The sequence below is a fragment of the Falco punctatus genome, assembly GCF_963210335.1.
Source record: "Falco punctatus genome assembly, chromosome: 5".
Taxonomy (NCBI): domain Eukaryota; kingdom Metazoa; phylum Chordata; class Aves; order Falconiformes; family Falconidae; genus Falco; species Falco punctatus.
The window spans coordinates 70,854,429-70,869,027 of record NC_137584.1 but is presented as its reverse complement, the minus strand read 5'-3'; the positions used below and the strand labels follow the sequence as shown (position 1 = coordinate 70,869,027).

General features: G+C 39.1%; 1 long non-coding RNA gene across 1 annotated transcript in view; it reads left to right on the top strand.

The window, feature by feature from the left end:
- Positions 1–4,367, top strand: part of LOC308065099 — a 36,003-nt gene extending 31,636 nt beyond the window's left edge. Inside the window, exon 2 of the long non-coding RNA XR_013928660.1 lies at positions 451–4,367. This is a non-coding gene — a long non-coding RNA (uncharacterized lncRNA). The remainder of the gene's footprint in view (positions 1–450) is intronic.
- The last annotated feature ends 10,232 nt before the right edge of the window (positions 4,368–14,599 follow it).

The window sequence follows — 14,599 nt, the reverse complement described above, 5'->3', positions numbered from 1 at the left end:
GTAGGGCCACAGCATTTCACTGAACAAGACAGACATTATTTACATAAAACGGTGCACATGATTTCTGTCTCATGCCCTCTTGTTCTGGAAGAAGAGGAATGAAGTGGTAATGCATCACTAAAATTTTTGTTGTTCCATTCAAGAAAACTCTCCTATTTTGTCCCCCTGCACACAAGCAGGCACTGAAGGAGGGAAGCAGAGGGTCTCTGAGCTGTCACATTCTTTCATAGTTTCCCCTGAATCTGTGAGCCAGACAAAAACAGGGACCTGAACAGAGGCTGATACATCATTATAGCGTCAGAACTTTTACCATGATATTTGTGCACAGAAGACAATGTTAAGATTGTGTTCATTACTCCCAGTTTGGTCCTTCCAAATGTTGATTTCTCCAATTTCCAACCTTAGCACTCTTAACAGTTTTAAATTGAGTTTCTATATGTTCCTAAGGAGAAAAAGGAAAATTAAAGGGAATTCCATTATATGTACAATTTTCTAAGGATCAGTAGCATTCCCTGTTCAGAAACAACCAACCTTAGTGAAGCACAGACTGGATGTATGGTTCGTTCAGTAAGCAAGAAGCCCGTTCTCAAAATTCATAATACTAGGAATATCCTTTTACCTCAGGGTAATGTTCCACAAATGCAAATTAGAAATTAAATGCTATTTGATGATCATTATATTTACAAATACACAGACACTCTACTATCACTAAAGTTCAATAACATACTTATGCATAAATAATGCAGGTAGTACAATGGCAATGTACAATACAAAGAACAAGTTAAAATTTTCAGAAATGCAAAGAACATTTTTAAATAATACAACACTACCAAATCAATACACATATTTGCATATGTTGAAAGGCACTGGATAAACAAATAAATAAATACTGACATACACTGTAAAAAGAGTAACATGAAATAACGGGTTACATTTGGAGGCACATCATAGTCCTGCCTAGCTGTTCTCAGAAGCCAAGTTTGGCTTGAGAAGGAAAAAAACCTGTGTTCTCCAAAATGGCCTCTCATGGGTATGAAAGCTATTTTTGCATCTAAATGAGGTTTGATTTGTGCACATTCTATTGATTTTGCACAAAAGTGACAGGGTGCTGAAAGACCCATAAAAATGATTTGTGTATAAAACTTGCATTCATACAAATGTGAGCTCAACCAAAAACCACTGGAAAGTTTTCAGGATGGCTAATATGCTCAGAGTAGATTATTTAATCAATTAATCTACTGGGAATAATGAGAATAGTTCAACAACTTACCATAAGTATTAAGCCAATAAATACTAGTATTCAATTTTTCAAAACAAAAAGTTAACATGAATGAAATGTCTGAAAGATAGCAACTGTTTTTTTAGTGTTCAGAATATTAAATTCTTTAGAAGTGACATGCACACAGAAATGCCTTAGCAAAGAAATGCAGGCATGATACATAGAGAAATCCATATAGCAGATGGGAGGGACAATTCCATCTTTAGAACATAATTACTTAGAAAGCAATGGTAATGGCCAATCATTAATACTTTGAAAGTGTCTAGTTCATCAAAGTTTATTGGTGAGTGTTTTATCATGCTCCAAGAGGTAATTAAATAGAATTAAATATGTCTTTTTAGGTCTAGGAGGATTGTCTCATGCTTAAGGATAGATCTGAATGTTCTTCATTGCTTTTCCGTTTAGCTGAGGAAAGTCTGAACAAATTGCACAGATGTTCAATGTCTGTTTTCCTGCATAAGAGATTGAGCTAATAATAATAATTGCTGACATTATAAACGTGCAGTGAGATTACACTAACTAGCAATAGTAAGGCACAGTGGAAAATAATGGCTCATATTGTGGTGCTCCTATGAAGTAAAGACAGTTTGTGCTGTGCAAAGACAGTAGGACTTTGCTTCCCATTATTAAATAACTACTTCCTTCACAGTCATAACTAATTTGGGGATTATGTATCCTAATGTAGGATACTCCAAACCATGCAGAAACTAAGAAATGGATTTCTGAATTAAAGGCTTATATATGCAGTTGTACATCTAGGTTCATCAAGCAATGCTGACCACAATGGAGGGTAACCATATCATCAGCAAAATAATTTCTGAATGTTAAGTGTGAAAATGTTTGCTACAGATTTGCAAAACTGAACTTTTGCCTTAGCACAATGCAACACCAACAGAAAAAAAAAGAGGAAAGTTGTTTTATCTCAAAAATCTGTATGCAATTTTGAACATTAACTATGCATTAGAATGACCAAAGCATGATTATTCCAGACTGTCAATGCATTATGGCATATTTTCCAGGTATTTGATCAAAGGAATGGAGAATTTTAAGTGAGCTGTTTTGAAGTGTATAGAGTTGGTAAATCTCTGCAATGATTTTTCTGCAGTTAACAACACTGGAAAGTTGTTTGGTATGTTGATATATGTGCAAGGATATTCTGCACATTTTGATGTTTACTAATTCTATTAAATTTATTTTTTAATTAAGTACTAATAAGAGAAAGAAATGCCACTGACTCTCAGAAATAGTCATGCTATAGCACTTTTGCAGATATGCACCCCTTAAACTAGGTATATAGAATCATAGAACTGATTACCTTGCAAAAGACCTTAAAGATCATCCAGTCCAAGCATTAACCTAGTACTGCCAAGTCCACCACTAAACCACATCCCTAAGCACCACATCTACACATCTTTTAAACACCTCCAGGGACGGTAACAACCACTTCCCTGGGCAGCCTGTTCCAATGCTTGACAACATTTTTGGTGAAAAAAATTTTCCTAATATCCAATCTAAACCTCCTCCTGGTGCAACTTCAGGCCATTCCTGCTCATCCTGTCACTCATTACTTGGGAGAAGAGCCCAACACCCACCTCACTACACTACAACTCTCTTTTAGGTAGTTGTAGAGAGCGGTAAGGTCTCCCTTGAGTCTCCCTTTCTCCCAACTAAACAACCCCAGTTCCCTCAGCCACTCTCCATAAGACTTGTGCTCCAGACCCTTCACCAGCCCTGTTGCCCATCTCTGGACACGCTCTAGCACCTCAATGTCTCTCTTGTAGCGAGGGGCCCAAAACTGAACCCAGGATTCAAGGTGTGGCCTCACCAGTGCCCAGTACAGGGGGACAATCACTGCTCTAGTCCTGTTGGTCACACTATTTGTGACACCAGCCAGGATGCTGTTGGCCTCCTTGGCCACCTGGGCACACTGCTGGCTCATGTTCAGCTGGCTGTCAACCAGCACCCCCAGGTCCTTTCCCCCAGGCACTTTCCAGCCACCCTTCCCCAAGCCTGTAGTGCTGTGTGGGGCTGGTGTGACCCAAGTGCAGGACCAGGCACTGAGCCCTGTTGAACCTCATACAACTGGCCTCAGCCCATCGGTCCAGCCTGCCCAGCTCCCTCTGCAGAGCCTCCTGCCCTCCCGCAGATCAGCACCCCCCTCAACTTGCTGTCATCTGCAACCTCACTAAGGGTGCACTCAATCCCCTCATCCAGGTCATTGACAAAGACATTAAACCGAATTGGCCCCGGTACTGAGCCCTGGGGAACACCCTTGTGTCCGGCCACCAACTGCATCTAACTCCATTCACCACCACTCTCTGGGCTCGGCCAGCCAGACGGGATTTTACTCAGAGAACAGCACACCTGCCCAGGCCATGAGCAGCCAGTTTCTCCAGGAGAGTACTTGTTTCTCTGCCTTTGAACATGTGTAGAGTTTTACAAGTATTTTTGGAAGTTGCACACACAATGTTCCAGGTAGTAAAGAAAAGGAATAACACTTGTTCTATGCTAACAGCTCTTTATTTTTCCCTTTTTCATACCCAAAGCATATGCAAAATATTTTTATAGGACTGTTTTTAATATCGTATAGGTACAACTCATTATTTAGACATTATGACAACAGTACAATCATCATCATTGCTTTACAACTCAGAGGTCCTGTAGCATACAGGAAAAGATTGCAAACCATTTCACCTGGAGACACTGAAAAATATCAGAAGGAACTATGCTGTGAGCTGGGACTGAGCAGAACAGTGTTCCAGACCCTGCACTAGCGAAACTGTCTTTTTAATTAGAATGAATGGAGAGAGAACATATTCTGACAACAATAGCACCCAGAGCATTCATCTGAGCCACAGGAGACTCCAATGGTTCATGCCTATGAGCTGGATCACTGGCAGGTTAGAAATCCCTCGGCAAGAACTCTAACCAGAGCTACAGGAAAGGTAATACAATAGAAGACTGTCTTAACAACTCAAGGGACTCACAAGGGGGTCAATCACATGGGGAAGATATAAGATATTTGGGTTTGTTGCCAAAAAGCATTTGGGATTGTTATTAAAAAAAAAAAAAAAAAAAAAAAAAAAAAGCACACAGAGAACTCTGATCTCAGTTGCTGGGATGTCGTCTATAATCCTTGCCTACCTACTCCTTGAATTCACCTGCACCACCTCCTCCTTCCTGATGGATTTCCAAACCACTGGGAGAGTCAGCAAAGGAAGAAAGAAGGGTCACTTACCCTACCATAATGCTGGTGTTGCAGCTGTTCCTGCAAACCTGCCTGTTTGAACCATGCTGTTGAGTAAGGAAGGGTCCCAGGTAGAGCACACCTCTCAGAACAGCAGAGTTACCATGCTGACAGATGATCAAACAGCCTTGTCTTCAGAGAATCGCATATTGCTTTCACGTGGGAAAAAAAGCGTGTAGAAACATTGACTCCATCCTCTCCCCTTTTCAGGAAGCGGAGTTATCAACCACATGAGCAAGCTATCACCATGTGTAAATGAACTAGCCATTCTTGCTCAGTCACAGTATTACTGATTCTTAGTATGGACAGTTAACTTCCCTAAGTGTAAATCAACACGTAATGTGAATGAAACGCTGAAATGGTCTCATCAAAGAACCAGGATGAAATGGCCATAAAATGGGCTTAGGGATAGGCCTGATTAAAGCACAGGCACTTTATGCCTAGCCTACAGTCTAAATTCCTGGCTTCATATGATTATGTCTCAATCTCAGTTTTCATTTCAAAAGAAATTTCATCTCTTCACTCCCCACAATTTTTAGGGAAAGGTTGAAATTCGAACCAACTGTAACCAGCACAGGGATGCCTGTCTGGTTTTTGAAGCAATCCTAGAAACACGCTCAATGAGAAAAAAGCTCTCTTCTGCATCTCAATAGGACTGTACTCTCCAGACCACTTTCTGTAGCCCAGAAAGTAATACTATTGCAGTGAGGAATTATATGGTGTCAGGTGGAGACAGGAAGAAGGCTCTGAACGTTATCATTTAAGTTGTTGAGATAAGTATGATATGAATCCTTTCCTTTCCCATCAGAAGAGGACACAACTGCTTCCACAGTTTCCCAGGGCATGGTGACTGTTTCTGCTTTTAGAAGGAAGAAGTGTCCATCTTGAGACACACAGTTATCACTCTAGTTACAGACCAAGGCAATGATGCTAGAGCTGGGTTATGGATTTGAAAAGTATGTGCTTGGAACTTCACTGTTTTATCTAGCCATTGGTCTGAAGCATAATAGATCATGCTTCAAAGGCTGTCAGTGTGTAAGCAAATGTATAAACCAGTCAGAAGGTTCCAGTTCAATCTCTCTTTTAACTTATCCATTTAGCGGCATCACTGAAATGGCCTGGCAGTATATTATTCATTTTCCCAGCTTCTCATACAGTATTTCCAGCCTGGCCTACAGTTTAGAAGCTATCAAATTAATTTTTTTTCTCTCTCTCTGTCTTTCTCTTGTACAGTTGCCCACTATTCTGCCTCGCTGCTCAGACTCACCAAGCAGCCATTGCAAGACAAGGAGTAGAGGCAGTACTTTTTGACTAAGGTTTCATCAGATGGCCTTCATCGAAGAAGGTGAGGTTCTTCTAGGAATAAAGATCTCTAGCAGTTATTCCTAAAAATATAATTAACGACATATTGTGTGCAATGGAGAGCAGTATTAATTTACAGCTTCACATGAAGAGCTAATAGCTTTGGAACCTTGCTAAGGCATAAGATTTTCTTTAACTGCTCATTTTAAGCATTTGATAAACCTGTAGATGAGTTATGGAAGCTTAAGAATTAAATGGGATTTTGTTGTTTAGTAAAGAAGCATTATTCTCCACTGAAGATGTAATGATTAACTCTACTGTGTGGCTTTGTTTTATATTGCAGGTTGTGACATAACAACATTGGTCTACAGTTGGCAATGATTTATAAATTGCATTTAAAAATGGTCTCGATCCAATCTTGACAAACCTTAACTTAGTCAGGAGCTAGTTTTCCTTATCACTGTTATTATTGGAAGGGAACCTGTTGCCTGTGAAGACTGGAAGACAGGATTTTCCAGAGGGAGAGAAGTTAATATTTATTTTAAGCTGCTAGGATATGTTCAAGCTGTATAAAGTGAACAGCATTCCCAACTATCAGACTTCTTAGTCTGTAATAACCTGTGGAAAACTCCAAGTCTGACAAGTAATTGATGTTATCAAGTGTAGTAATCAGAATGATTTTGAGAGAACACACAAAAATATAGTAATTTAAAGAGCATATAGCTATTTCCTAACAAAAACATTCCCAAGGAGTTTTAGAGTATAAGTTTAGGATGCATAGGGACTAGCTAAACTACAAGCTAAGTGTGACCCCTTCCTTTCCCTCATACTGCAGGTGATAGGACTGTGTATATCTTTTTGATCTGTGGGAGATAACCAATTAAAGTAAAATTGATAGCTGGGTTCAGCATCTGAACACTGTTTTGAAGTTGTGGCCATTCCTTTAACTTCTCTGCTACCCTCAGCTTCAAATTGAGGCCCAAAATGGCAAAGCAGGATTTTGGATATACTTCATTAGGGGAGTGAATGGCAGAATATTCCTTAGAGTAATTTCCTCACGGAGGTATAATGTATAATGTGTGTGCTAAAATTATGCTAAGTGACCTGATAACTCAAAGACCCATTGATTGTGCTGTTCTGTCACAGACAATTAATTTTGTTATATTGTCTGGAGCCTATAACTTTTTAAGGTAAATAAGTAAGACCTGTAGCTAAAATAAGAAGATATAAATAATTTTTAATTCCTCAAAACCTGCTTTAAAATAATGACTGCAGATTTTTTTTCAAGTCCTAACATGTGGCTTTGGAAAGGAAATGGATTACTTTGAAGTCATTTGTAAAGGTGTTGGTTGCTGTGAAAACATTCACTTTTAGACGGTCACTTTGGAATTCTAAAATGGGAAAGAAAAGAATTCAAATGAATCACACATGGTTCAAAGCCATCATCATCAGAGCGCCTCATTTCATCATCTGACATCTGTGAGAAGCTCCCTCTGTAAAATAAGATTAAAAAAAAATGAAAAGACACGGAGTGAAGTAAAATGGGCAGACAAGCTCCTTTCACCTGTGTGCACACACGGAGAACCAGCCCCCACTGACGTTGCAGGTAACTTGCCTGGCCATAGCCACTTGCCTCAAAAGTCGGAAAGAACTGACAAGCACCCATCAACAACCGAAGCTGCTCCATCAGCGATCATGTTTCCCGTTGTACGTGTATGTGCATTGATTGACAGCGCTTCCTCTTCCGCCCAGAGGGACCCCAAGGGCAGCAGCCTGGCAGCTTGTTTTATCAGCTGCAGTCAACCACCGCCGGCCTGGCCGGGGACCCTGCACACCACAGGGAGCCCCACAGCCAGGGCACCACTCAGCCCCTGTGCCACAGCAGAGCCCCCCGCCTGCCCCCAGATAACATCTCACTGCCATCATTTCAGCCTCCCCTCAGAAGGGAGGAAACACAGAGGCAAGGGCGACAGCAAAGCCTTGGAAATCTGAATTTGCAGCCAAGCTGTCTGTCCAGATGAATATGAAATCTGGGACTTCACAACTGCTTATTTTTTCTAACACTTGTGTGCTTACCTGGCTTGTTCCTGCTGTATGTCAGGGATCATGTCTGTAAAAAACAGAAATTAAACCAGTTGGTGTTTTGCACTATAAAATAGAAAGAGGAGAATTAACTAGAAAATGAACAGAAATGTTTGTGCTTTTTATAATAATTTTTCCTAATGTTCCATTTAACTCTAAGGACCAAATTCAGAAGACAAGCTTGTCCCCTCCTCTCAAGTCCCACAGTGATCTTGCTTTTAAACATTCTTACCCGCTCTTTACAGAAACCTAACAGATATAGTTCACGTGCTAAGAATCCAGGCAAAGTAACTTCAAGTAAAAGATACCTTATTCTGGTCTCCCAGTAGACAAATGAAATCAATGCAGACTCTTCAAAAAGTGGGAGATTTCTGTTTTTACAATACTTTATGTATTACTTCTAAACTTCATACAGAATTTTCAGATTTAAATTTAAGTATTTGCACAGCCCTAACTGCAAGCTTGGATGCCTTTAAACAATTCCTCCAGCTGCATGGCAGTCTTGCCACTCAGTCCCTGGTGCCGCTTCATAATGCTCCCTTGCCCCCCAGGAGCCACCTCCTTCACCACTCTCCTCTCCAATTATTTCCCAGCTCTTGTGGAAGTGTTGCCACCTTTAATTACCCACTGAAATACTGCCACTTGTTCTCCTCCTTCCGTCTCAGTAGCAGCGCTAAAACTGGTCTGAAAATTTTGGAAGAATGCAAAATGCCTGTGCCTATTTTAATCACATGATTGAATGCTAGCTAATTGAGGGAAGGATTTTGTTTCTGAAATAAAGCAGCATTGCTCAAAGTACTTTTAGGCCTTTTGACTGTATAAATAACCTTTTGCACTTCAAGGGTCATTAGATCATGATAGTTTGTAATACAATTATAGTCAGCACTCTGCTCTTATGGGCTGACTGGTAATTTGCTTGTTAATATATTAGCACAAAGCATTGATCAAGTAGCTAATCCAATCACACGCTTGTTATTGATCTCTTATTGAGCATCCCGCCAGTGATCACTTTTCGCTCAGGCCTGGTCAATAGCAAATGCCAAATAGGCTCTCCCACACCTAATGAGCTTACAAAATAAACCAAACATTTTCCTTTGCCCTCAAGGCTAGGATCAATTGAGAGCTTTTAGAGCAGAAGTCAGATGATTTTTTCATCAGCTTTTCCCCTTTCTTTCTGCAAGCATGCAGGTTTGCATTAAGACCTCTATCTAAGGCTTTCATTCTAATTTGAGGACATCTGAAAAGCAGCTGCCATGTCTGAAATACTCGAACAGCTGTAAACAATAAATCACGCGGGTGAGGAATTCTGGGCTGTACGTTGGCATGTGGTCTGTCAGGCCAAAAAAATAGAGACATACAGAAGATCAAGAGGTCAGGGGTACCTGAAGTCTACAAAAAAATGAACTTGTCCCATATTTCACTCCAGAAAGCCATATTCTGGAGGAAGGTCTACACAGCATTCTTTTACAGGAGGATCATACCTTCATGCATTGGGGTGGGGGGAGGCTTAGGGGTGCTGCAATGAATTAGACATGAGCCTTTTCATACTGCTGCTATTGCATTAAGGCAATTCCAGTATCAGCTAATGGAATTTCACACTATAGACACAAATTCTTGCTGATGAAAAGCACACCCAAATTATGCAGGAAGAAACAGTATTTTAGTCACATGCATAAGTGCCAAATGCTAGTTCTTTAACTTGTAACAGTTCCCAGTTGCTTACCATGCAGTATACGAATGTGACCGTAATGGATTTACAGTTACTGAGGAAAGAAAAGGGTGAGAGAGAGGAGAGGAGAGCGATTTTTTAGAAGAAGTAACTTTTACTTATTGCAAGAATTTTGTAACTTTTATCAGATGTCTTTTCAGCTAAAACAGCTTATTAAGTCTCTGAGAAGAGTTCCTTGGAAAGAACATTTTTCCATTTAGTCAGAGGCCTTATAATAAAACAATAGTGCTGTAATAGTAGCTTCTATTAGATCATAAAAAAAGAATGCAAGATCCTTAGATCTTAAATATCCTTGCTTCAGCTATTACTATTAGCACTATTTTTATATAGCTAGGTTGCATTTTCACTTTAATCACTTTTATTCCATGATCTTGTTTTGATTATTGTGCATACTATTTTCCTCATTACCATACCAGATTTAAATTACAGAGAGACACAATGTGAATATAAACCAGGTACAGATTCAAAACCTTTAAAAGCATTTGTAACATGTAAGCATGCAATTTAAAACCATTACCAAAATCTGATTACTTGCCTGAGGAAAAGCAGTTCAGCTAGAAACATTGGTGATATCTTTTTCAGAATTTTTCTTTTTAATTACTCACAGTTATGCATTACAAAAATATTTGTTTGGCAGACTATTTTGATGTCAAATGAAAATGAGTGCATCTTGTGACTCTGTATTTTGCAAGTTTCTGCTATCTATTTCTGTGCAATCCTCTTAATAACTAGCTGTACTGTACAAATCTTTACTGCTGAGCCTGGAGCTTAGGTAAGAGGACTTTAATTTACATGACAAGTCCTTGCTTTTGCCATTAGTAAGTCTTAAGGGGTCAGTCCCCACTGACAAATACTTTAGCTCAGTGGTTCACTTTTATATTTCATCCTCTTATTGTCCTACTGTCTACGCTTATTCTCAGGCTTTCTTTTGGAGTGATACAGACAATTCCTCCGATCATGATACACATGCATCCCAGGGTAGTTTAACACTGACATCATCCCTGAAAAGACTGCGAAGGGACTGAGCTGAGTATGGGCAGCATCCACCTTGACCTTGGACAAGGCTCACCTTCTCAAACATGTACACGTGAATTCATGATGCAAACAGCACTGGGCTGGTACCTGTGTCACTACTCATCCTGTTTAAGGCATTTTTGTTGAATGTTCTGGGCTCCCTAGTTCAAGAGAGACAGGGAACTGCTGGAGAGGGTCCAGTGGAGGGCTACAAAAATGTCTAGGGGACTGGAGCATCTCCTTTATGAGGAAAAGCTGTAAGAGCTGGGGCTGTTTAGCCTGGAGAAGACTGAGAGGGGATCTGATCAATGTCTACAAATATCTTAAGGGTGAGTATCAAGAGAATGGGGCCAGGCTCTTTTCCATGGTGCACAGTGACAGGACAAGTAGCAACGGGCACAAACTGTAACACAGGCAGTTCCACATGAATATGAGGGAGAACTTCTTTACCTTGAGGGTGACAGAGCCCTGGAACAGGCTGCCCAGAGAGGCTGTGGAGTCTCCTTCTCCAGAGACATTCAAAACCCACCTGGACATGACTCTGTGCAACCCGCTGTAGGTGAACCTGCTTTAGCAGGAGGTTGGAGTGGATGATCTCCAGAGGTCATTTCCAACCTGACCATTCTGTGATTCAGCCAATGCACTCCTTTAATGCCTGTCTGGGAGAGGATTTTCTTGGCTTCCTGGCAAGTACCTGGCACTACCTTCATCAAAGTACCAAAAGCTTTTTGTTGAAAATGGGAGCCATTCGAAAATAGCCAGAAATAGATTTTAGCATAGTAAGTTTAGTCATATATTTTATCATGACTTGAATTTGTGCTGTTCTTAGTTATTTCTTCAGTGTTGATGCAAACTATTCTGAAGTTCTATAGGGGCAACAAAGTAACTTATCTCTATGAATACAAAGGCTAATTGGCTACACATTGCAAGGTGAAGTGTTGTGAAAATATTCAAAAAAATATTCAAAGAAAATCAGTATGTTAACATTTTCGTGGTGGAATGACAGCAATAATGACACGGGAATTATAAATTTAATTAAATAATATCAATATTATGTTAGAAGCATAAGCATAAGTGGAAATATTTATTTTGCACATTCACCTGTGAAAACTGACAACAGTGTTAAGGCTTGGTCAAATACAACAAGGCATGCATATGTAGCAAGAAACTACGAAAATGCCCTTTTTCCCCAAATCATTTAGATAAGTGTTTTTCTAAAGCAGTGGATAAGAAAGCAATTCTCTGCTCTGATCTGAGTAGCCACCAACATTTGGTATATAACGCTGCATGTGATCATTATCTACTTCTTTATAGTGTTTCAAGAATTAAAAGAAATCACAAAGTCATGCTCAGCTCAGTTCCCTTGTGAAAAAAAGGCATTAGACAGACTATCAGAGACATACTCCAGGGAAAGGCTGATGTCTCTAGAATGTCAAGGAGGTTCAGAGAAATGATGATTCCAAACACAAATCTGATAGAGGTAAAAATTAAAGATGCAAAAATGTTAATATGAAACACTTTAATGTTGTTTTACATGTGCTGCTTTTGAAACGTATATTTGAAAACACTTTGTTTAAGAAAGAACTTCCTAAAAACAAATTTGTGCATTAACAGCTAGTAATAGCAATTTAAATAGCTATGAAAATCTCTATCCTTTCAATAACATTATGAAAGAAATCAGTAAAATTTGTAGAATTAGTCCCCACTGTGCTTCTTATCCACAATATTTTAAAAGCATTAATGTCCTTTAAAATATCTTTTAAATATTCTGTTGTAATTATAGATAATAGTCTGTTTTAATACTGTTAATGTTGTTTTAAAACTACCATCCAAACACACTAAATCAGCTACCAGAACTCTATAATTAATAGCTAACAGACTGAAGGGAGTGAGTAGGATACCTTCAGAAAACAGATTAACTAAATGACACTGAAAAATCCAAAATGTCCACATTAGACACTTGATTGAGATTTTAAGGCATTGAAAAAGACAGGCTTCAGACTTGCTAGACTGAGTTAGATGCTACTGTAGTGTCTAGTTCAAGAAATACAGCTCAAGAAAACTTGAAGGCATACAAAAAAATTTCATCACCTTCTTAAATAGCTATAACACAGAAGACATCTTTAAAAACTTCTCATGTGCCTTCCTTCACCTTTGCTTCTGGACCCATGCAGAGGTACACTGCTCTCAAAACCTAGACCTGTATTTGCTATATGGAACTAATTTGAACTTAAGTGCAACTTATATTTTAATCAGTTACTCCCTACAGAAATAGTGTTTGGAGCCAGGACTGACATCTTTTGGCTAGTCTGAATATCCTAGCCGTTATGCCACCAATAGTTACAATTCTTGTCCCTCCTGCGGGCTTGTTCTTCTTCTGCCTCAATGTTGGCCACTGTCAATTGGATGAGAGGAAGATGTCTCTGAAGTACTGTCTGGATTGAGTGCAGCACATATTTGTCAAGTGGAGGATGTAAGAAATTTTTATGTTCTCAGGTTATGTAAGGAACTGACCCTCAGTTTCTGCCTTCCTAAGCAGTTGCTCAAACCACTAGGTCATCATAATAAAACAGATTCACAGTTTAACCCTCTCCTTTTCCCCTTCAGCAGTGTTCCCCTTGCTGTTAGTTTTTTGTAACCAACAGGATTTTGGCTTTCTGTGCTAGACTCAGTGTTACTAGTGTAAAGTCTAGCATTTCTGAGAACTAAGGTATTCCTATGATTTTCTACTTTCCAGCTGGATCATGATGAAATTGAGGGGGAATCTGGTCACCCAGTTGCTCAAGTCAAAGCCTTTATGAATATGTCCAAGATGTGAACTGAAGACATCTAGCAAAATTTCAGGACCACTGGCAAGATATCTAGAAAGCTGTAGGTGCCTCTAGAGGTATATAGTGCTAGGGATAATCTCTCTAAATCACTTCAATGGTTTAGGTGCCAACATTATACAAAAAACCCCAATCTAAGCTGATTTTGCAAGTTTTATCTCACCTTTAAATGTGTTTAAAGCCTAATCTGCAGGTTATTTTGGATTAGAAGCTATAATCTTTTTTTCATGTTGAAATATAATTTCTTCTATTGCTAATTCTGTTCTCATCAGTGGAGTAAGCCTTGAAGGAAGCTGACACCTGACATCCATTAAAGGGATGAATGGCTGGCTCTATCCAAAGGGTTTTGTTCACTCTTAATCGAGCAAACTCCCACAAAAGTCAATGGGAGCAACCAAGCCAAAACTTTAGAATTCATTCTGTACTGAACTTTAATGTCTGGGGTTTCTTTTTATTTTATTTAAAAAATAAGAAAAGAAGAAAACAAGCACAACTTTTTAATGTGGTCTCAAACTTCCCTGTAAACTCTTAAAAAAATTCTCTTATTTCTACTCATAGAGTCAACTGATGTAAGAACCATTAGATTATTGCAACAGCAAAGGCTCAGTACATTTCATGTTGTTGCTTCTCTTTAAGTGAAATATATAAATATATGTCTCTTCTTGAAAACTTTTTGCTCCGGCTTGAAAGATGTCAGACTTAAATTGTAGCAAAACATTAAAATGCTCTCTGAAAAATTAATTTCAGAATTATAAGTCTGCATGTTCCTTGTCCCTAATATAGATCTACTATATAGTATTTTTTAAGTGCGTGTTTTCTAAATTAAAACTATTTGTGATTACATACACTAGGGAAATTGTAATGACACACTAATGCACAAATTTATGTCTCTATGTGATTGAGATTAATAACATCTTAAGAATTAGAAGGAACATCAAAAAGACTGTGTCAGTCATTGGCACAGGAGAGCTATTATGCTTCTTTGGATATCTATTTATTATTCTAAAATTAGGATACAGATACAGAAGCTAGCCAACTGGGGTACCAGGAGTCATTTAACTGCAGTACCATACACCTCTTTCTGGATCAAGTTTCACTGCATTCCCCGTGTCCCAATG